This window comes from Hyposmocoma kahamanoa, unplaced genomic scaffold (genome assembly GCF_003589595.1).
Source record: "Hyposmocoma kahamanoa isolate Upper Pololo Valley unplaced genomic scaffold, ASM358959v1 64, whole genome shotgun sequence".
In the NCBI taxonomy this organism is placed as follows: Eukaryota; Metazoa; Arthropoda; class Insecta; order Lepidoptera; family Cosmopterigidae; genus Hyposmocoma; species Hyposmocoma kahamanoa.
The window spans coordinates 21,174,767-21,199,610 of record NW_020653852.1 but is presented as its reverse complement, the minus strand read 5'-3'; the positions used below and the strand labels follow the sequence as shown (position 1 = coordinate 21,199,610).

Here is a 24,844-nt window from a genome sequence, read left to right as displayed (position 1 = left end):
TTCAAAGAACCTATTGCAATAAAACGGCAATTTCATACTTTAACCCCAATATTATATTAATCTAATAAGACTCGAACCTGCGTTTTTATGCCAATTTAAGGCAACTACCACAGATCAACCAGCTGAGCAACAGACCTTACGAATTTCTCTATGCGTCAATTACAGATGTTTGTTGTTTGGTTTTAGCGCCAGCTTTGAGAAAGCAGTAGAGTAGCAGTAGTTCTGGTTTTGAAGGGTTAAGGGTGCTGGTGAAATTACAGGCACATGAGGCTTGACAACTTATGTCTCAAGGTGACGGCCGCAGTGGCAATGCGATACAGATCTTTGTGATTTAAAGAGCTGACTAGCAGTGCAACTGTTATGGACAGGCGTTAAGGTTACTATCAGGTAACAAAGTCAAAGTATCATTTACCCCATAGGTAAAATAATTTTACACTTGAAAGCATCACATTTAAGCTACTGCTCGCTAGAAGAACGAGCAAGAAACTCTAGGGATTGCTCGTTTCAAATAAACTTAAATGCTATGGAATACACTTTGAACCAAATTTGTGTGGATTCTGGAGCTGTGTCGTCTTTCCATACGTCTTCAATTTTGTAATGCTTTTCACAACAACTTTTCAATCAGAATATTTTTAATGATAATCTATATATTATATGTTCGGAATCTTATTGTAAAAACGTATACAGTTCCCCAAAAAGAGTCGTTTACCTTGGTTAAACGAAATCGTGGTACCATGAGTTTGGACTTAACTCTAAGGTTAATATTATGGATTCTTTCTTTCTTATTGAAATTATGTATATTTTTACGGGCATACAAAATATTTGCGTAAATGTACTGTGATGCCACAGTCATGATACCAATCTCCTCAAACTTTTCTCTGAGAGAAGCCCGAGAGCCTAGACGGTACACAGGACGAATCGCTCGTTTTTGCATTACAAATATGGTTTGAATATCGACCGCTTTACCCCACATAAGAATCCTGTAGGATATTATACTATGCAAGTAACTAAAGTAAACTAGTCTACCTCACGTGTTCTTCGGACTGCGTATGCAGCGAAGCTTAATCTGCTGGCCAGAGAAGATATGTATATGTGGAAACCATTGAAGTTTTGATTGATTGAAGAAGTACTATCTAAGGACACTCCCAAGAAGACTGCTTTATTAACAAAGTTGAACTTTTCTGTTTATTTCTATGCTTGGACTAGTCGATTTTACGTTAGGTAATTCAAATTTAACACATTTTGTCAGGCGCACGACTTGTTTGTCCCTTCCCTTTATATTGAAAAAAAGATATGTTTTTTTAACTACGTTGTGCTACTTTAGCAGTTTTAAGATTCCTATTGATATTCCAAACAATCAAAGGCATTTCTAAAAATAGTATGGCGACGCATCGTTGAGCGCCATCTATATTAATACGTGAGAACTAGTCTGGCCACTATCCACTATCATTCTAGGTGTTAATGGTCGTGTGACTATGATGGAATATGATATTACGAATTGTTCACTTTTTCGGAGCATTAAGTCCCAAGTCACGTACCCTATCTATTAAATCCATCCAGAAGCAAAAGCTTGTCTTGGTTCCGCAGTGCTCATATTGATTAAATATGAAATATTTAATGTAAATCATAGGCTCCCAAACCTTTTAAATCACCGCCAAGGCAAGGGCAAGTTAAAAAAATTTCAACGCCCACAATAAATAATTGAAAACACGTATTTTAATATTAACTTGACACGAAAATTCACAAGGAAAAAACCACCTGCTGGACAGCACCGCCCTAGGAGTCTTCAGCGCCCACTGGGAGGCGGTAGGGAATACTTTGGGAAACCATGATAAATCTTTGATTTTTGTCACTACATTGTTGATACTTTTCTATGAAAAAGCAATAAGCTCTTCTGCCTACTAAAACGCGGTCAGCCGCGTAACTAAATTATTTTTTGAGATATCAAAAAGCCATACCCCAGTTTTAGAATATGGATATTGTTTAATGATATTTCACCTATGCATCGTCAGGGTAAGTTCCGATAAGTCAAACACGTTAAATAATTTTAACTGTTTTCTTAAGAGAATTTTGTGTTCTACTTTTTTTCTACTTAAGGCTTGAGCAGTCGCGAATGACTATTTGACCTCTAAGCATTAGTAACAATTTCATAAGCCATCTATAGACTACGAGTTTGTACTTACACAAAGTCAAATAAAGATAAGTTATAAATTAGAATGCAGAAGAGTCATAAGTGTTTTTTTGCAATCTATACCTACATTGTTGTTCCCTCAGAGACATTCGAGAATAAACCATCGTAAATATAAACATTAAATAATATTTTAGGGTCGAAATCGTAACAGTATAAATAGTGAAATTATTAGGTAAATCATGCAATGATTCGATCGCTACATCCTATCAATTAACAACTAATGCTACTATTTTCAACTATAAAAGAGAAGTAGAAAAGAGTATTAAGTAGTTAAAATTAAAACAAGTAATTTTATTCGCCGTATTGTAAATGCATTTAACAAACGTCAATAGTTACTAATTAATTATGCGTCTTCGAAAATATAACTTTTATGTATTATTAAATTTGTTTTATACAATACGTAAATAAACACTTAGACTAATTACAAAAAAGAAATAAAAGTGATTACGACCAATACGCAAAATGCCAACAATAACGAGTACATAATGATACGTGTTTTGCGCGAGGTTAAATAAATATATGTTAAAACAGGTACTTTATTAACTAAATTGTTAACATTAAAAAGCGTTAATAGCGAGAACAAGCAAGTTTAATTGAAGTTGGAGTACTATTTTCTAGTTGAAGAATGCAAGCGAAAAGAAGCATGGGTTCGTCGTCACGAGGACAAATATTTGTGATATTTTTTGGATCAGTGCTGGTTTTATTCTCTTTGTTTTCTATTTTCTTTGAAACAAAATTGCAGCAAGCGGCGCTGGGTGAAAAAAAGGCACATTGCGTAGTGAATGCAATGCAGTATTATAGTTTCATTTCTACTAAAGTGTAATTAGGCTTCTCAACAATAAGGTATATTTCTTTGAAAGGCTAACATTGCCTGAGTGACATCGGACTGCTTAGGGTGAACTTTGGAAATAGCAATACAATACAGAACTCTCAACCAGTTAGGTCTTCAACCAGTTATTATACTACTATACTAGTTGAAGACTGTACCACCTCAGTCAACCGTGACCATGCGACCTGAAAAGGGCCCGAATCGTCGGTATGTTTAAAAAACCAAATATACGCGATTTAAATCCGAAAAAATAGTTTCATTTCCTATGTGTAACAATCGCGAAAACCTAAGAACTCGATATAACTTCTAATGTGTTAAATAAAGTGTAAGCATTTTTTTTGTAATAATCATAATAATATATAGAAGATAGATAATAAGTACAGTTGTTGATTTGAAAAAGTCCTGAGTATAGGACTTGTGTAGGTAGCCATGTGGTGTTGAATATTACACCGTTTAGGAACTTAATTATACAGCCTGATTATTTTGTTCATTAATTATACATCACGTTAATTATATATTATCCTTATTACTATAAGTAAATCTACCTGTGGTTTTAATGTACAAATGTTTAGTCTAATCAGTATTGAGTATAGGATTTGATTCGTCGTTTTCGTGTTGAATAGTAGGATAGTAGTGTAGGGGTAATTAATAAAAACTGTGTAATATTGGTAAAATGTTCAGTTCTGTTGTAGATTTTTTGTTTGAAAAAAAAAACGAATAAACGTATAGTGCAAGAAGTTGTGTTTCTCATTTTTACAAAAGTGAATATTTCTTCTGTTGTCTGTTCTTCTTGTGGTCGTGTTTTGAGCGATTGTAGATTTTACATAAAAATAATATACAAGTACATATAATAGTCCAAATACGATGATCTTGGTGGCCAAATAGTTTGCACTGTCGGCACTGCATTAGAAGGTTCCGGGTTCGATTTCCGGCAGTACCAATTAGGGATATGAACTTTTCTAAAATGGTTTTGGCCTAGGTGTTCTGGGTAGTGCCGCGGAGTGTATTCCGTAACTCTTGGTCGCGGTTCGATTGCCAGTAGAACCAATTTGGGAAAGGAACTTTTCTAAAATGGTTTTAGCCTAGGTGTTCTGGGTAGTGCCGCGGAGTGTACTCCGTAACTCTTGGTCCCGGGTTCGGATTCCCGGTTGAACCAATTTGGCAAATTAACTTTTCTAAGATGGTTCTCGCCTAGGTGTAGTAGTGTATTCCGTACATCTTGGTCCCCGTCGGTCGATTCCCGGTAGAACCAGTTTCGAAAACGAAATTTTCCTAAAATGGTTTTTTGATACTACGTGTTCTGGGTAATATCGCGTAATATATTCCGTAGCTCTTGGTCCCAGGTTCATTTCCCGGTAGAATCAATTTGGGAAATGTACTTTTGCCCGTTCTGTTGGCAACTACCTGGTCTCAAACTAGGGAACTTATGTACTCCTTATGAGTACCAGAGAAACTGAATCCAAACATAGGCATTACCAGAAACACAGATCAGACCCAAGTTCAAGAAGTTCATTTAAAAAAATTGTTCTACCGGGAATCAAACCCGCGACGATATATCGATATAACAAAATAACTAATTTATAAAATCTTAAACACAAAAACAAAGTCAAATATATATATATACAAAATAAATTTAACACAAACACAAGTTAAATTCAACAGACTACATTAAATTAATTAAAAACAGCAGCTTTTTGTGGCATAAACCCGCTCAAAAACACACGCGCAGTACACCCATCGCAAAGCCTGAAAGGTGACTTAGCGTAGTACTGCACAGACCTCGCGAGTGGAAAGAATTATTTTTTTGAAATAATAACACTTAACTTATAAACTATATAAGTTAAAAAAAAGTGAACAATACATTCTGTTCGAAATTAAATTATCTATTTATGATTTTTTCGTATAAATTTTATAAACAACGGAGGTTCGCATGTAAAGAGAAATTTATTTAAAACGAGTTTAATAAATTGTAGTTTTGCTCAAAACATTCAATTATTTAAGAAGTACTAGCAATCATATATATTTTTTGTGATTATTGGACGATTATTATTATCAGTTTTAATTTAAAAAGTGCCTAATTCGTCAATCTGGCACTTGTTCCAGCCCCAAAACGGATATTTGACCACTATACCGCGTTTTAGTTAGTGGACGGCAGACTTGGAAATCATACTGTAAAGCCTGTAGTTGGTTTTTACGATGCATACAATGATACTGGGTACTACGTACTATCATAATCTGATATTTAATTATACGTGAAACTACGTTACCGTCCATGAACGGGTTAATAGTAGGGTTTAACTAATACTTTAATTTATTGGACCAAGTTCTTTTACCAACCATTAATAAAAAAAAGAAAATTCCGTTGAAAAACCCTTTTTCCTCGGTTTCATTGAAGCTAAACAGGCTTGAAAGCGTCATTTCACTAAGCTACTTTCAAAGAGATAAAGCTCCATGAGCAAGAGAATTTCTGCACTTAACATCTTAAATCTTTTGAATAGGTCAGTTACAGTGAATTCGATTTTGTTGGACTTATAACATGACAGTAACTTGGTGAAACCGGTTTATGTAAAGGAGTATAGTTAAATCTTAGAATAATAACGCATAGAATGATAGTTTCATATCAAACGAACTGTCACAAGTGAGGCAAAAATCAAATTCATGTAGGCTAGTTTTAGTAGTAGGTTAATTTTCGGTTTTAGTGAATATTTATATAAAAATACAAGTTGAAACGCGTTACTTCCTTGTGGAATGTGATGTTAGTATCTATTTTATGTTTGTCTGACGTATTTTTACACTCATTTACCGCACATTTCGTCATTTTTAGCTAAAATTCTTGATCTGTTCGCGGTGCAAGTTGACCTTGAGCACTGAAGGACCACCCGCTCGTGTAGGCCCTTTTGGCGCGCTTCAATTTGCCTCACTTAGCGTGTGCGGACTAGGTTTCTATGAGTTATTATTGTAAGAGTTAAATAACATTTTTATTTAACTACAATCCTAAGATGTACTATGGAGATTTTTTTGTGAAATAACTCGACTAGCTTTTCGAACACATATAAAAAACTTTTTCATTCGATGGGACTTGAACCCACAACCATTGCTGTAAAGTTATCGAGTTGCCGAAATTCTCCTATGTATTTTTGTTAAAGATTTTTATATTGGATTTGTCGGCATTCTGAGCCGCTAGATTTTAGATCGCTAATCGTCTAACTTAGAGGTTGGTGAAATTACAGGCATATGGGACTTGTCTATTTATGTCTCAGGCAGTGGCAGTGCCACTCAGATCTTTGTAATTCAAAGCTCTGAGTGGCACTGCAACTGTTACGAACAGGCGTGTAGCTTACCAGGCGCACGACGTCCCGTTACTTGATATTATAAATTTAAAAAAAACTTTACACACAAACAAACAAAGTCGCTGTGTGTAACCACTCTAAGATTTCAAGTTCGCGTCCTGTAGTAGTAATTTATGTCATGTATGTCAGGAACATAATGGGTACATTATAATTTGTTAAATAAAAGACCAAAGCTATGATAAGAACTTTACTATACGCTAGGTTAAGGACATATAATACGGAGACACTAGAGACGGGCAAAGTCAAATCCAAAGTGAAAGATCATTTATTCCATAGGTAAAATAAATTTACACTTGAAAACGTCACATTTACATTACATAACATTAAGCTACTGCTCATTCACTACGCTGAGAAGAACGAGCAAAAAACTCTAGGGATTGCTCTTTTCAAATAAACTTAAATGCTATGGAATACACTTTGAATTAAATTTGTGTGGATTCTGGAGCCGTGTCGTCTTTTCATACATCGTTATCTAACACGTAGTCTTCAATTTTGTAATATGACTTTTCAATCAAAATATTTTTAATGTAATTTTTAATCTTAAGAAATGATAATCTTAATATATGCACCGGAATCTTATTGTAAAAACGTATACAGTTCCCCATAAAAGAGTCGTTTACCTTGGTTAAACGAAATCGTGGTACCATGAGTTTGGATTTAACTCTAAGGTTAATATTATGGATTCTTTCTTTCTTATTGAAATTATGTATATTTTTACGGGCATACAAAATATTTGAGTAAATGTACTGTGATGCCACAGTCATGATACCACTATCCTCATACTTTTCTCTGAGAGAAACCCGAGAGCCTAGACGGTACACAGAACGTCCGAGTTTTACCTCTTTTCACATGGGTTAAAACCGAGCGTTAATAGCTCGAAATCGAGGACAAAAATTATTTACAACTAAATATTTGACTTAAATCGAGTTTTGTAAAATGATATTACTACAAAATGTTTATTGTTTTCTGATCTAGACGGTTTTTTGACCAGTTCTTCAGATCTTTGTGTGCTGTAGCAGTGCAAAAAGGTTGTACTTCAGTGTCCACCGCTGATTTTCAGCTATAACCTGGAGGGTGCCGCGGATACGACAACTAGATGTCGCCATTTCCATGTTGTATAATTTAAACAAAAAATTATTGCGAAACTAAATCAATACAAAAGATAATATAAATATAATAAAACATAATATTTTTTTAGATTTGATTTAAATATACTAATAATACAATTAAAATTATAAATTGAAATTTTGCATAAATATTATATAAAAATCAATTTAATTACAAATAGTTAAAACACGTTGTTATTACACAATGTTATGAAGCTAATTTTCACCACCAAAGCAAAGCGTTGTGGAATACCCTTTTTAGAGTGTCTAGAAGAAGTACCTTGACCTTTTCCTTGAAAGTGCACTTTACTATTCCAACACTGTTGGGTGAATGCATCAATATTGAAGTGCTTGCTTCTTTTGGTAACATAAAGCGAACCATCCATGTCAGTCAAGGTGCGTGGAAAATTGAACCCCATAATGCATGACACAGAAATTTCATTCATACAGTTTGAATTCATACATAAAGTATTTACAGCGTGTTTTTTCGGTCGTCAGAACCTTTTACGTCTAAACCTGTTTTTCTCCCGAAACTCTGTGGTGTCAGTAGTTGTCAGGGCTTTGGACGTCAAAAGGGGGATAACTAATCGTTAAGCCTGTAAATACCTCTAGTTTTAGAGATATGTATCTTTATATATATATATATATATATATATATAGTCATTAACATGTATATATATATAGTCATTAATAACAATTATGAAGTTACAAAATACATGTCTCAGAGCTATGGTTTAGTGCTATAAGCACAACAGTCAGAAAGACCGCCGCTGACCGATCCCGGCGCAAAAATGCCCATCACGCTTGCCGCTTTTCCTCGCTGTATGGCAATCTTTGCGCCTAGAACAACCCGGCGGGGGAGTCATCTCCACTCTGCTACAAACATTTTCGCATCGCTACCCCAAAAACCCGCCGTCTCAATAGCAAGCGGAACAACAATGTTCCGACTTTCCAATTAGCTATATTTGTCTAGTTTCTAGCAAGCAGCAAAATCAGCAGCTGCACCAGTCGAAGTCACTGTGTGAGGAAATTCGTTTCTTTCCCAAAAGCCTTTCGCGTTTATTAAAAACAAAACTAATTACGAACTCTAAGGTGGTCGTGGACAGTACATTTCTCTTAAAGGTGCCTTATACATCAAGTTTTGAGTTATAAAAAATATGACACAGGTGTCCATACTTCACAGGACGCACAGGGGTTTTTAAGCGGCGTTACAGAGTAACGTATTCTCTCTGGTTATTATTTTAGGAAACATTCGCGCGCACTTGTTTTCACGTTCGGATATCTCGCGAATTAATGTTTGATGTATGGGAGGGTGTGAGTGTTGTTAGTATGAAAAAATTAAGGCTACGTTCGAATTGCGTGCTGTAGGTATGTGAAGTAAGAATTTATTTCATCTTTTTTAAACTTCTAAATTAAAACGTAGTCGAGATGACAAATCGTCGCCTTACTTTCTCAACTCGTATCTCGCCCGTTACACATTGACTTACTACTACTATTATACTTAAGCTATTGTATTGTATTTTAATTGTAATTTTATGTGCAATAAAGAGTATTTCATTCATTCATTCATTCATTCATTCGTATCTTATAGTACAAAGTTACTGAAATCCAAAAAATGAATTATACATACAAATCACATTTCTTTCATATTCACGCACTGGCTTTCACCTATTTTTATAGTAATGCGTTCAAATTAATACCCTTGATAAGAAATTTAAAATAAATAGAAAGTTTTGTTATCTCTTGCATAATCACACATTCTCAGATAAGAGAGAAGAAGGTGTAGCCAGGATTCTTAAATCTATATAAGTGCGAAGCCCCTTTTTTAATAGATCTGGCTCCAAAAATATACAGAATTATCAGTAAATTACTAATAACCTCACAGGACTATATTACTGACATCACAAACAACAACTTTTGTTCCAAATATCATTTAAATAAACTTTTGATTTATGTTGAATTATCTGATACTTCACTAAAATAACGGATTACTCAAGTATTTAAATCAAATTTTTCCTCGACATGTTTCGAACCAATTCGGGGTCCTTAATCATGAGATTTCGCGGCGATGACTCGACGGAAACTGCGTGCCAAAGCCCTGGCAGCCCGATCACTCACTACGGCTGCGGGCGCAGACGGCGTCGGTGAGAAACTAACCTCGTTACCTTCATTTTTATTAAAATCATACGCAGGATTGCACACTACACTAACAACGTCACTTTCTAAAGTCTCGTTTACATTAAATGTGTAAAAGTGGTTTTCTATTTAAAATATCTGATACTTTTTAATAATAACAACGCACACACTCAACATAGCCCCGCATTAGGGAAACCTTGTACCGCGGGTGCCATGGACGCACACATAGATAACCACATTTTACACCCAGACTCACGAGAGAAATAAATATAGGCCATACAAATATTTCTCCCGGCCCGGGAATCGAACCTGGGACTTCTGCGTTCGGTCACTGAAGCAGTTTCTTGATCAAGTCTTCTTCTTCTTGTCGAATCAATGACAAAAACCAATAAACAACCAGTGTTATATTTCTTTAACCTATTAAGCAGCCACTTCTATGCCCCTATCTATTGTTTTTAGCAGGTCTTCGCGGGTGCAGCTAGCCGGACGCAGTGGGCATGAGGGCAACTGAGACATAGTTACCACACTTATTTACATAAACAATATACCTACTTAGGTAGGAAGTTCAAACGCGCAAGCGTCCTTCATGACGACCCCGCCTCCACTCCTGTGTTTTGCATCGGACTGATATTTACACTTGCGCTCTCTGTTGTTACCGCACAGAGTAATTTTCGTTCAGAGCCGATATATTCGAATATTTTTATTTTCTTAGGATAGTAACATCCGATGAATTATTAACACGTTCATACCGGAATCTAATTGACCATAATTTGTTAAGAGACAGGAAAGATGTTTCATATGGCCACCAGTAAGTACATCACCGCTCCATATGTCAAAAGCGCTGTCAGGCAAATTGTCTAGTTTGTTAGTGTGTATTCTAGGTTTTAAACGACTTCAAAAAAGGAGGAGATTCTCAATTCTGACTGTCTTTTTTTTGTGTGTATGTTACCGCAATTACGCGATTTGTGTGAAATATTCCACTACCAAGGGTGACAAACTAGGGGATGAATCGGGTTTTGAGCACTTTCCGGTAACCGATTTCAATAAAACTTTCGTTTAAACTGACGTTTTTTAAAGTTATAATTAATACTTTTTATAACATTTATTTTTTTTACTTTTTTACAACGTCCGACTCCTTAGCTACACTATGAAAATTTGACAATGGCACAGAGCGGGAATGTTAACATTTTGTCTTTAAGTGTCGTGGATTTTATGTCCACCGATGGTATACTCCGCTTATTAGGCAAGTTGTCCGTGCTCCACCAGTGATGTACATCGAAGTGAACGTATCACAGAAAAAAAAGGATTTCTAGTAACAAGAAAGAGCAATTTCCCAAAATATTTGCTAATTCTGAAAAAATATTTATTAAAAGCAATAAAATATTGGCATTACAAAAATACTGCTTATCTTTTTCTAATACAATTTTACTCTTAACTTTATTCTAACTTTTAGACAAATACGTTCACTTCAAGATTTTATTTCATTTCTAATTAATTAATTGGACATTACTTACATCAAGATATTTTTACCTCTTACATCAAATTTAAATAATCTTAAATGAATTCAAAATTTCTTGGGTATTATTTAAGAAAATATATTCTTAAACAAAAAAAGAAGTAGTTTGCTATTCAGGTTAATATTCTAAATTCTAGAGTATATTCTTAAAGCAACATTTCGTTGCGTTTTCATAGTCAATGTCGTCGTTACATGTCGCCGAAGGCGCACGCGGTAACGATTACTTTTACTTGTGCTTGTAATCATAAAAATCATAAACAGTAATTTATCCAAATAAACAATACGTAGTATCTTTAGATTGTTAGGGTGTTATTTGTAGTCATAATTTAAGAAATTTGGTTTCAGCATGAAATCACACTACACTTGTAACAAGCACAACTTTAACATGCAATTAGTTCCATCACGCCACTGCTAGATGGCACTAGTTGTACTCTGAAACGCGCTATCGCTTTGTTAACTTCAATAAGTCATCTCATATATTTTGAAATGTAAGTGCTTTCTGCCGCTGTAGCATTTATACGGCACTGAACGGTACTCAAGTATTTAAGAAGATACCGTCCTATTTCTGTTACTTAAGGTTTGGCACAGACATGGGAAATAGCGTTACATTTCTATCGCCGTGACTGTCGTTCCGGTTCCAAAAAAATCACAGTGATAAATCATCGCGATTTTGTCAAACTTACATCACGATATACGGTTTTTGCCAGCGGCTTCTTTCTAATAGTTGTAGCCGTTTTTTATAGAATGATTTAAGTTTTTACTCACTTTGTAATTTGTTGTAGCAATAAAGTGTAATGTAATTATATTTCTAGTAGAATACACAAAGTAGATTCTACACAAATATAAAATACCAACTCTTCCTATAATAAAACAAATATACAAAAATATTTTACTTTGTTCATAAATAGGTGTATAATAACTGCTGCAGATTTTTTTCATCCGCCCCTTCTTGTAGTAATAAGCACCTACGACCCTTGTGAGTGAGCAAAGAAAGTCATCCTATTTCATTCACTCCCATCGCCGAAATGGCCCGATTTGAAGAGAACTACAACGAGTGGTGCGCTCAGTCACCACGGATCGGAGATCGCGCATTGTATCAATTAGTAGTTATAGTTATAGTATTAGTATTACTATTAGAATTACTATTACTTATTAGTATTATAGTTATAGTATTACTAGTTAGTAGTAGTGATGTGAGTGACGGGGATAGCTATTGGAACGGAGGAACACCTATGTGACTTTGGAACGTCGTTCCTTCGGAACGAGTCACGGTGATACTGTTTGACGGCGGATCATCGTGACTTTTTCATCGTGACGTTATTTATCACCCACCCCTAGTTTGGCACTGAACTGTGTGCTTTCACGTCAATGAGACTTACTCTTGGGTCCATAACCCTGTAAATTTTCCCTTTTTGATATTAAAAAACATAAATGTTCAATCGAATAATTAAGTACCTCTCAATTATTCATTCTTTTTTTTTCAAATCAAAATCGGACATTTCGGACTTTTCGGTAGGTTTTGTGACTTGAAGTAAATTAATTTGCTCTTGGATTAAATATTTCTGTCTTATAACTAAAATACACTTTTGACACGTTTTTTTACTATTATCAAGTAATAATTATTATCTAGCGTCTATAGGGAGAGGATCGTTTTGTTAGAATTAATAAATTTGTCTTCATAAACAGAATTTTGTCTTTTTCTAAGTAATCTGTTTTTACCGTGTATTAAAATAACAAAAGTTGTTTGTTGTTTATGATATTAAAGGGATAGTCCTGAGAGGTTATTAGTAATTTCCAAATAATCCTGTGTAAGAATATCCAACTCGACACAACGATACACCAATAACAAGTCTCATTTACCGCATAAGGTACTTACCGGTATGTGTGACGAGCGCCAAAGCCCCAAAAGCGAGCAGCATAGGACACATGTCTAGTGTCCGTGCTCTCGCATAATATACTTGGACACTGCGCTCCTCACGTCTGTGGACAAGGGAAAAGTCTGTGGTTATATTTGTTGCTGTACATTGTAATTTGCTTATAATGGCAAGACAAAAATGTCACCGTGACCAGAATTTTTATAGATGATATTAATAATGAAAACCTTAACAAAGATATAATAGGAGCTTAAAAAGGTAAATTACATTGTGTTAGGTCATTAACGCGAGGTATTTCAAGGCGAGCCTACATTTCAGGACGTGCCGCACCTCTCGTCCCGCAATGCGCGCATTGATCGTTAATTAATCAAATAAGAACAAGCGCCCAATGGCGACTGACGGGGCAGCGGACGGCGGGGCATCTGGTTAAGCCGCTGGGTAATTTAAAAACTTTGGGATAAATGTGAATTTAATATCTATTTAGTTGCATCAGTTGAAAACCAAAAGTAATGTGCAAAGTTAGGTATAAGTATATATTTTTTTATAACATCAAATGACGGGACGAACAAGTCGTGAGCCTGATGGTAAGCGTGTAGCTTAGCCTGTCTATAACAGTTACAGTGCCACTCAGAGCTTTAAATTGCAAAGATCTGAGGAGCACTGCCACTGCGACCGACACCCTGAAACGTAAGTTGAATTCTTGAATAATACATTTGTTCTATTTTGGGAGTTATTATTGAGTTTCTTACTCACAATAATAATTGTTGTTGCATTGTTGTGCTTGTTGCTTCAATCATTCTGATTGATAGGCTTGGCTGGAGACTTGTTACAATATCACATCAATCAACATCTCGTTTATTTTTTACAGCGTATTAAACGCTAAACACTACTTATTTTTTTAATGTTTTTGCAACCTGTTGTTCTGAGTCAAATAGTTGTGTGACCTCAGTGGCTTAATAGTTAATCGTGGAAGACACTGAATGAGACCTGTGCCGGTCCCGCGGTACACGGAACACGCCACACTCCCGATCCGACACGCGGCTGACCCGCGTCCGCTTTCAACGTGTTACATACGCTTTAATATGCGCTATACTCAATATATGGGTACAAAAGGACACCAGTGTTGAAGTTCTTCGTCGAATGAGAAAAAAGTTTCAAATACTCAGAATTGTAAAGCAAAGGAAGCTGCTGTATTTTGACCACGTAATGAGGGGCAATAGATACCGGATTCTTCAACAAATAATGCATTGAAAAATACGAGGAAAGCGTAGTCGAGGCAGAAGGAAAACCTCGTGGTTGAAGAACCTGAGAGACTGGTTCCACCTTAGCACACGTTCCCTCTTTAAATCAATCAATCAATACTTTATTGTACTTTTAACAGACTTCAAAAAAAGGAGGAAGTTCTCAATTGGTCTGTATGTTTTTTTTTTGTATATATGTTACGCGATAACTCCGCCATTTGGGTAACCAATTTTGATGATTCTTTTTTTGTTGGAAAGAAAGTACCTCAGATGGGGTCTTATTTAAATTTCAAGAAAATATTCCACCTCAAAGTGTGGCAAACTAGGGGATGAATGACTTTTGAGGTCAGTTTTTTATCTGCAATGTTTTCCAAGGTGGTAGGTTTAATATTTAACAGATCATTGTAGACCCTGAATAGGGCACAGTACTTATACTACTTATAATAAGAAATTAGATAAGGAATTAGAATTAAAATAGTACTTATAATAAGAAATTAATCTTTTAAATCAATATCCTGAATAAATTCTGAAACAGCATAATAACATTTTTCTATTAGCAGTCTCTACTTTAAAAAAAAAATATTATGTCGCTTTTCTCATCTACTAGCTTTTAAGTTGGGTGCTTGGTGCTATCAATTTATGGCCGTGTCGTGATATATAACGTGTAGCAATATCTCTTCGTGTAGTAAAATATTCTGGATACTTGCATGCTTCTAAAATGTAAATAAACGGAAGGGGAAGTATGTCTAGTTCTTGATAGTACGGTTTGCAACTGGCGGTTTGGACAATATTCACAAGTATTCTAATGAGTTTATTTCTTGCGCCAGTTTAAAAAATATAGAATAGCCGTGATGGTCGCCAATACTCGTTGAGAAGCGGCACACTAAGAAGAAGAAGAAAGTCAATAAACATTTTTTTTGATGAACGCATATCATCATCGGTCACATCAAGGATACGACCTGTTAAACAATTTTTAACAGGTCGTATCCTCGATGATAATGTGAAGCTATTTAATAGCGCTAATATATATAATAATAATAAGCGCTATAGTATTAGATATTGAGCAAATCAAGGCCGTAACACATTTTTCTTAATTTTCTTTATAACCATACTAGGGATATATTTCTTTTGGTCCGACATAAAAGTGTAATTAATACATTTTTTCACTTTCCCAAAAATGTTACATTTTGAAATATGTCTCTTTATTATTAACGGTGTGAAGTGAGATTGTGGCCAAACCCACGTCTATCATTCATTAAAAAAAGATAAAGAGATTCCAGTTTCGAATTTCAGTAGGACCAGTGTATAAAATTTTTTCATTAATTGGCACGTCAGCGTGTTCTTGGCAGTCTTTCGGTTTAAATGTCATCATTTTCTGCCACTGACGTTAGTAAGAATTTGTTAGTTTAGATGCAATTTGTATGACTATAATCTCAGTACAGAGTACTAAAAAAACCGACCTCAAAAGTACGTGGAATTACGGCTATTTGCTAAGTTTTATTGAAATGTCCCCTAGTTCGCCACTATACAGGACTTGACACTGGAGATAATAAAAATAGGTTCTCACTACGACACTACTCAAAGTATATTGAGAGAAAAACGCCTTGAATTTGAGAAATAGCAAAATCAACCATTAAAGTAATTGCTCCTAAATTAAAGGTAGGCGCTATTTATAAAAATGAATCTTCATGCGTGAACAGCCACCCTTCGAGGTGGATGATTTTCTTCAAAACATACAGTCGAATTGAGAACCTCCTCCTTTTTTTAATTCGGTTAATAAAATGAGTTTGTAACGTTGTGTATGGTTGCCGTAAACAGTTTAACCTTGTGTTTAAATAACAAAACTTTTTTTTTTAATTAGCAAGAATGCAGATTTTTCGAATGGTTTGGGGTTGACATTGAGACCCCAAACCACTCGAAAAATCTGCATTAGGACAAAATGAAAAAAAATATGATTGAAAAAATGACAATCGGTATTTTTTTAATTTTAGAATTAGATCTATAATCAAACAGTAACATAAACGCCCAGTTTTTGAAAAAAAAACTATTATTTTGGGTTTATTCCAGTAATGAGAGCATTACTGCGTTCCGGTTTTGAAGGGTAAGGGTGCTGGTAAAATTACAGACACACGAGACTTATCAAACTTATGTCTTAGGGTGACGAGCGCAACGGCAGTGCCCTTCAGATCTTTGTTCTTCAAAGCTCTGAATGGCTAATGGCAATGTGGCAAATGACTGTAATGGATAGGCACGTCGCTTACCATGAGGCGTACGGACGACTTATTCGTCGCGTCACTTGATATTCTAAACTTTCTAATTAATTACTGTAACGATATGTGGATTAAAGGTAATTACTCGAGCCTTTAAAAAAAGCTTTGTGTAATTATGTACTCTGTTTTGTAGCTTTGCCAATATTATCATAAACGATTCCAACACGAAATAAAGACCATATTCGTGTACTTTCACATGAATTGAAAAGCTGTTGACTCTAGTTAGTTTTTGAGATTACGAACCAACCAAATGAACCAATGGAAATAGCCCACCCATCGTCATGATCGTCACTTGTAACATTTAAGAATTTAACCACCCCCCGTATTCTCCAAAACTTGATAACACTGGATCGAGTCGGACTAAGTGTGGGTCACTCGAGGTGAGTTGCTTATATCACCATACTCTAACGTTACAAACTTTTGTAAGTGTAACTAAATGTAGCTTAGTTTAAAGAAAACTATATGTGACACGCCAGTGGCAGTTTATAACGGCCGCCACTCCGTTATTATAAAAATAAAAAAACAGTCAACAGAAACCGATCGCAAAATTTCGTGGAATTACATCTATCTGCCAAGTTTTATTGCATAAAACCGCACCGTAAAGAGCGCGCAACCGAATTCATCCCCTAGTTTGCCACCCTTAAAGGTGGAATATGTGGGACCAATCCAGAGGTACCTTCTTTCGAACAAAAAAAAAGAATCATCAAAATCGATTCACAAATCGAGTTATCGCGTAGCATACATAAAAAACAGTCGAATTGAGAAGCTCCTCTGTTTTTGAAGTCGGTTACTAAAATAAGTGATACAATCATTGACTTACAAATAAATGGACGACGGGTCTAATACAAAAACCACGAAAAAAATGTCCCAAGTCAACCTATTTAAACGTAGTGACATGTAAAGGAATATGAAAAAGCTAAAACGTTGAATTTAAATTGTAATGTCATCGCAGTACTGTCTAATTTTGCTTGCTTCGCTGTCAGTCGAACAAACGAAGACTACAGCGTGAATGACGCTCTGTATACGATTTTAACGCCCTATAAGTTCGGACACTTTTTAGCGCGGACCCGACGTCCATATAATTGTAAGTCAATGGATACAATGCTTGATCTTGACAGTGAAGAACTGTATGCTCCGTTCAAAATTCTAATATTCTAAGAGCAGCTATGAAACTTATAACCTAATCAACATTATTTTTTTTTAATACATTACTTTAAAGCCCACTATTAAGATTTAATCAACCTAATTGCTTGAGAGATAGAAGTAAACCTCCGCAGACACTTTTTCTCAGCTATCTTTGAAGGCGTTGGACAGGCGCCAAGAGGGTTTTTGCGCTCCCATCCGTGCCCAATTGGCATTAGCTCATTAAGTAAACTATCTTTTGGATAAATAAAACAGCCAATGACGTATGGGATTTACTAAAACTGTAGCGTGAAAAAAATGTGTGTGTTTCTTTAACCCTCCAATTGACAACACGCCTGTCCATAATAGTTGCAGTGCCACTCAGAACTTTAAATTCAAAGATCTGAGGGGCACTGCCACTGCGCCCATCACCCAGAGACGTAAGATGACAAGTCTCATGTGACTGTAATTTCACCAATTTCAGTTAGGATCACCGTATTGAAAACAGAACCGAAAAACAGTCTTTCTTTTTTGCGAGATCGTGGTCATATTTATAAGCTACCTGTCTATACTTTAGTCGGAACTTCGGGTTGTTTTAAATACGCCGCTTCCAAGGTGTGGAATGATTTTTCCCCACTTGTGCGAGTTTGTCATATTTTGTCATTACGTATTTTCCGTAAGAAATGTTTGAATTGGTTATTGCCCAGGCAAACCTTGGAGGTAGGCATTGTAGTGTAGTTGTGTGTGAACAGTGCTCTGTGTGTAATAGTAATAGAAAATCTATATAACGATTCATGTGTGTGGTAAATATCTAATAATCGGCTAGAAATCTTAGAACTAGAATGACAGTGTGTGTTAGTTTTTCTTTTTATGAACATGCTGCAGGCAGCAGGCTGTAGCAGAATATCAGCGGCATTGTGAATCACTCCGCCATTGTGCTGAGCTACAGACTTTTTTCTCACACCACTATTTTTACTAAATACTGTGTCGAACTTTTATATTTTGTTTTTACTTATTAATGTTTTGAGATAAATAAACTATTTTCTGACTATTATAACAGTCCCACGTGACTGTAAACAGAAATAGGTAAGGTGGCAGTACTTCCCTGGAAGAACTCTTTCATAAGGAATTCTACTGCTACTAACATCTTTCCAGCCCAGTGTGGCCATTTAATCAACTAATATCAACAGTTAAATAAACAGTGGTTTAAACGATACTTAAAAAATACCCGGTTAAAATGTATGATGTTCAGGATTTGTTTCGACTAACTTATAACGAGTTAGTATTTCTTATTAAACATTAGGCTGAGTTTCAAATTAGCCGATTTTAGAAGTGAATTTAAACGCTCTCTTAATCTAATTGAATTGGTTTTGGCATATGTCAAAAAAGTCTTTGAGATCCTAACCTATTGATTTGATTGTCTGCCTTGTTAAAAGATTCCGATGGCAATTCTCTCTCTTCCCAAATCTCCTGATTGTCTTCTGAAAGCGGATGACGTCTTATATCTTTTTTCGTAGTTTGTACTTGTCTGGTTGTGACCATAACCTATCGGATGCTTATGTGTACATGTTGAGGTCTGGTTGGCCTCGCTTTGCTTAGACGTTTTCACATTTTTTGAACTAGCTGCTTTGTATTGTCCCGTTCTTTCATTACCCACGCTACCCACATTATACCTCTTTTTATTCAAAGATTTGATGTAGAAGTAGTCGAGATCTTTGTTAAAGAATTTGTCAAGGGAAGTACCGCCACCTTATCTATTTCTGCCTACAAGCAGTATTGTGAAAATTACTGCGTTTCGATTTTGAAGGGCTTAGCTTTTTTGTTAGCGCTGATGTAATTACAAGCACATGGAACTTGTTGTTATGGATTGACATGCCGCTTACCTCTTGGTACAAAATTTGTTCGTCCCGTTATTGGATATCTTAAAAACGTTTCTTTGTTATATATATAACAACACAACACACACAACATACCTCATAACCTGACTAATGTCATAGCACATGGCACCAGTATATGGCAAATACTTCTTAAGGTCGACTAATCCTCAAAAAAAAATACGATTGTACCACGACCTGTGCTTGTTGGAACGTCCATGATGCTATCACGCACTAATTAAATGGAAGGCAACGTATTATTGTTTTCTTCTTTTATGGAAGCTTTACCAACAACTTTTTCTAAAGCAATCACCTATCATTACGTATATATCAGATGCAATACGTACTTTAGAAAATCTTTTTACTTTCTTAGTTGTTCAAAAACAATGTCCTTTTTGTAAATAATTCATTATCTTTTAATATGAAATGCCCTGAAGACATTATTTTGGTTCACGTTAAAATATTTCCAAAATCGTTTTATTATAATTTTCCCTTTGATCTACATAAGGGAAAATAATGTTTTGTGTGACGTCGTCCTGTAATATGGCACAATCTTCAGGTGAATATTTCTTGTAACGTTCTGAGCCGAGGACCGTGTCAATCTCAAGTCTGTAGTCTTAACTTATAATAAGGATTAAGTCGGTTGTGACCATGAGACTTGTAAAAATTCCGAACGTTGCTTTGTTAAAAAATAAAATATTTGCGATTGCAGATCCGATAACATAGTTTCATTTCCAAGAGTTTAGAGCCATGAACTTGTTGAACATGTCCAATGGCGTGGTGTAGGCTATTCGCAATCAACTGCTACACATTTAGATTTCGTAGTGATCTGGTTAATAAATAAAATATTTATCGTTGTAATAACATTGCACAGTATTTTATTATCTAAAACTCGCCAGAACAAATCTATAATTGAAATTGTTAGGTGGACCAACGATATGGCAATATTCTATAGTGGAGGCTTTTAAAGATTCCTCAATTTTGTTGTTGCACAATAAATAAAAATATAAAGTCACACTACTGGCAGACAAGATGTTGAATGGCATAAAAGAAGAATGAAATGAAGATCTCGTCATTGAAAAAGCAGTATGGGTAACTAATCAGCGACATAGGCAGACCAGACTGTGAATGTAGAATATTTAAATTAGAACAATATTTATTAAAGTTGCACGTCTGTCACTACAGTGACAGAAAAGACGCGCTGTCAGCATAGGGTGCAGACTGATAAAGATGAAGAAATCTATTTTTATGATACAATAAGTGAGCGTTTGACATTCATCTTACCTGTCTATGAGGGAGACGATGGAGCATGCACACCTAAATAATGCCTGGTCTCTCTCGCCTGAGAAGCTAAAGTTATAGTGTTCAAGTATAAGTCTGCAGGCAGAGAATTCTACTGCATAGCCGTTTGCCATATAAATGTGGAAGCGAACACTTCGTGTGAATCTTGGAATCCACAACACAGGGGTGGAATTCCATTCTACGTCTAGTCTCGTGATGATGGAAATTACATTAAATACATACTCCATGATACATCTTGTAGAATAATATAGATAAGCAGGCAACTTGCTGGCAGTGTTTTGATAATCAATAATGGATAACATGGCAGTTAATTTAGGATGCAAATAGTATTGAATATACCGGTATATTTCGTTTGTTAACAAGTCTTTAGAACCGTGTGTCCAATATAATCTCTTTTGATCAAAGCTCCAAGACCGATGCACGCTCTACGGTTGAAGTTCTTTTGTCCTCTAGTTCAGAGTTTATGAAGGAATCAAACAGACTTTCGACTAGCGAAAGTTTTCGTCATTAAATCATAATTGCAAGTGTTATTATGTTGAATTTTGCTGTTGTAAAATACGGGTTTGTCTATTTGAAAGCAGATTGCCTTATAAAATGTGAGATTGTCTTTTTTTTTGTTAATACATCTTTGCGTATACCTCGGTGATCGGTGCGTATGACATAGTACCAGCGGTCTCCATTATTGTATTACCTGATGGTAAGGCATTGAAATGCGTGTCACACACATTCCAAAGTTGCCATATTTAACTTAGGAGAAATAAAATATCATTGTTACCAACATAATTAATAAGACGACAACAATCAGAAGCAAATCTAAAATGCAGTTAGAAAGAACGTTTGTGTGTTAAAAATTATACTTTAATCAGTAGTTTTGTGAAAATATAATTAATTCTATTCTTAAATTAAAAATCATCATCAAACATTAATTTTAAGCGATATAAATTGAAATATATCTTCGAAAACATTGACTTACAAATAAATAGACGACGGGTCTAATACAAAAACCACGAAAAAAATGTCCCAAGGCAACCTATTTAAACGTAGTGACATGTAAAGGAATATGAAAAAGCTAAAACGTTGAATTTAAATTGTAATGTCATCGCAGTACTGTCTAATTTTGCTTGCTTCGCTGTCAGTCGAACAAACGAAGACTAAAGCGTGAATGACGCTCTGTATACGATTTTAAAGCCCTTTAAGTTCGGACACTTTTTAGCGCGGACCCGACGTCCATATAATTGTAAGTCAATGTTCGAAAATGAAAAATTCAAAAATGAGGTATTTAATTAATAACTTTGTGTTTCACGCTTTAATGTCGAATAATTAAGGAAGATGACAAGGAAGATGAAAAACCTTTGAAATCCCTAACCCAACGTAACGGAAAAAACCATCTCATTAGACGAAACCCTTGCCCATCAGTGGGACATATAGAGGATTGACGTTGACGTTGAATTGAATAAAAAGTACTTAATAGTTTTTTTTGTAGTGGAAATGGTAAATCTCGGCAAAGGAAGCTAATTTACTTTTGTTCGGCTTTGGAAACTAATCTATTTCCCCTCGGGATAAGATTCCGTTTGTTAGATGGAATCCCACATAGAAGATGTACGGTTTGCAAAGGCGTTTATTCAAGACTAAAGTTAAATAACAGGTAATTTAACTGTATTACTTAGACTCGAAAAACTGAAGCGAAAAGTGTAAGGCAAATAACATATCATTATATTTATTTTTATCACTATTTTGTACTCCAAATATATAGCTAGCCTCCAAATAGATAGCTGAACGTATCCATGAACATTACGTCCTTTTAGTCTGAAAAAAAAAACAAATAATGCACACACTCAACATAGCCTTGCAATAGGGAAGCCTTGTGTCGCGGGTGCCACACACACACAAAGACAACCACAAATTACACCCAATCTCACGAGAGAAATAATTGAAGGCCATAAAAGTATTTCTTCAGGACCTCTGCGTGGCAGTCCGGTATGGTAACCGTTCGGCCACGGAGGTAGTTGAAATACACATATTTATCTATATATAAATCATATCATATCATATATATATATATATATATGATTCAAATAAACAAGACGTTGTTTAAGGTAATTTTATCATTGATAATGATGATATCAAGTAACCGGAAGAACAAACCATGCGTCTGGTGGAAACTGACACAATTACCTGTAAAAATTGCAGTGTGGCCGATGTTTGAATCGCAAACATCTGAGAACACTGCCCTCGTTAATAGACATGAAGTTCATAAGTCACATGTACCTATGGATTCACCTACACCATTTTTATGTTTATTAGGTACACCAACAGTTGTTACATCAATTATATGTTCTATTTACATACGTAAGAGCATTTTGACCAGATGAACGAACAACTAGTAACACATGAAACACATCTTTCATTGAACGGGATAATCCAATCATGCTTTATAAGTATAATATAAACAGACACAATTTAAAATAATAATAATATTTATATATATATATAATAGTAATAGACAAGATATTATCTTGTTTTTAACCGACTTCAAAAAAGGAGGAGGTTCTCAATTCGACTGTATGTTCTTTTTTTTTGTATGTATGTTACGCGATAACTCCGGTATTTGTGAACCGATTTTCATGATTCTTTTTTTGTTGGAAAGGAGGTACTTTCATAGTGGTCCCATTTCATTTTGAAGAAAATCATCCACCTCTAAGGGTGGCTGTTCACGCATAAAGATTCATTTTTATAAATAGCGCATAACTTTAATTTAGGAGCAATTATTTTAATGGTTGATTTTGCTATTTCTCCAATTCAAGGCGTTTTATCACAATATGCTTTGAGTAGTGAGAACCGATTTAATTATCTCCAGTGTCAATTTCTGCATGGTGGCGAACTAGAGGATGTTTCAATAAAACTTAGCAAATAGACGTAATTCCACGTACTTTTCAGGTCGGTTTTTTTAGTACTCTGTACTGAGATTATTTTATTGAGATTGCTGTGCGGAAACCAAATAACAAGTCCGAGAACATATCCACCCTTATCCTGCATAGTGGTAAGACTTCCCTGGACAAACTTTTTCATAAGAAGCTCCACAGCTACAAATTGATTATAAGTAAAAGCGATGCTACACAGGCGTTGCGTTGTCGCAACGCTTTAGTAGCAGTAGAGCTCCTTGTGAAAGAGTCCGTCCAGAGTAGAATACCACCTTACCTATTTCTGCCGCCAAGCAGTAATGTCAGCATTCACTGTGTTCCTGCTTAGAATGGTAAAGGTGCTGATGAAATTACAGACACACGGGACTTGCCAATTTATGTCCCAGGTTGAGGCAGTGGCATTGCCCCTCAGATCTGCGATTTAAAGCTCTGAGTGGCACTGCAACTGTTATGGATAAGCTTGTAGGCTACCATCAGGTGCACGACCTGTTCGTCCCGTCACTTAATATTATAAAAAAACGTAACGCCGCTTACTTTTGCACCGCAGCTGTCGTCCCCGCTTCATCTTTTGGACCATTGTCTGATATGTACGCGCTGCGATCTCACAACGGACATGCGGCAGCGTCTGTGTGGTATTTAGTTCTAATTTATATGCAACACAACGTAGCGTCACCGCTCTGGCATCAAAACTATAGGCATTTTTAGTTATGTTCAAAATAGAGTAGTTGATAAAGTGAATAAAAATTTGGTAATATACTTTATTTACTATACTTTGTTAGAATATATTAGTGCACGTGCAAATAAGTCTCCCCGTAAGGCGTACTATTCATGTTTCCTTTACATTTGGCGCATCCTGAGCAACAATCGGCGAGAACTCTACGTCGATTATCAAATCCATTCGCCACAAATCTATGCAATCAATACGATAAGAAAAAGAAGAATTATGTACCGAAATATGTAAGGTATAAAAGTTTTGAATAGTAATAACGACAACAACGTACACATTCGTGGCCCCGCACTGTTTGAAAGCGTGTATCGCGGGCGCCATAGACACACTCATAAACCACAAATTACACCTAAACTCAGAGAAATAAATGTAGGCCATACAAGTA

The 24,844-nt window shown here is 35.5% G+C and overlaps 1 pseudogene; it reads right to left on the bottom strand.

Moving 5' to 3' along the window:
* Positions 1 to 24,844, bottom strand: part of LOC113230703 — a 407,414-nt pseudogene that overhangs the window by 58,721 nt on the left and 323,849 nt on the right.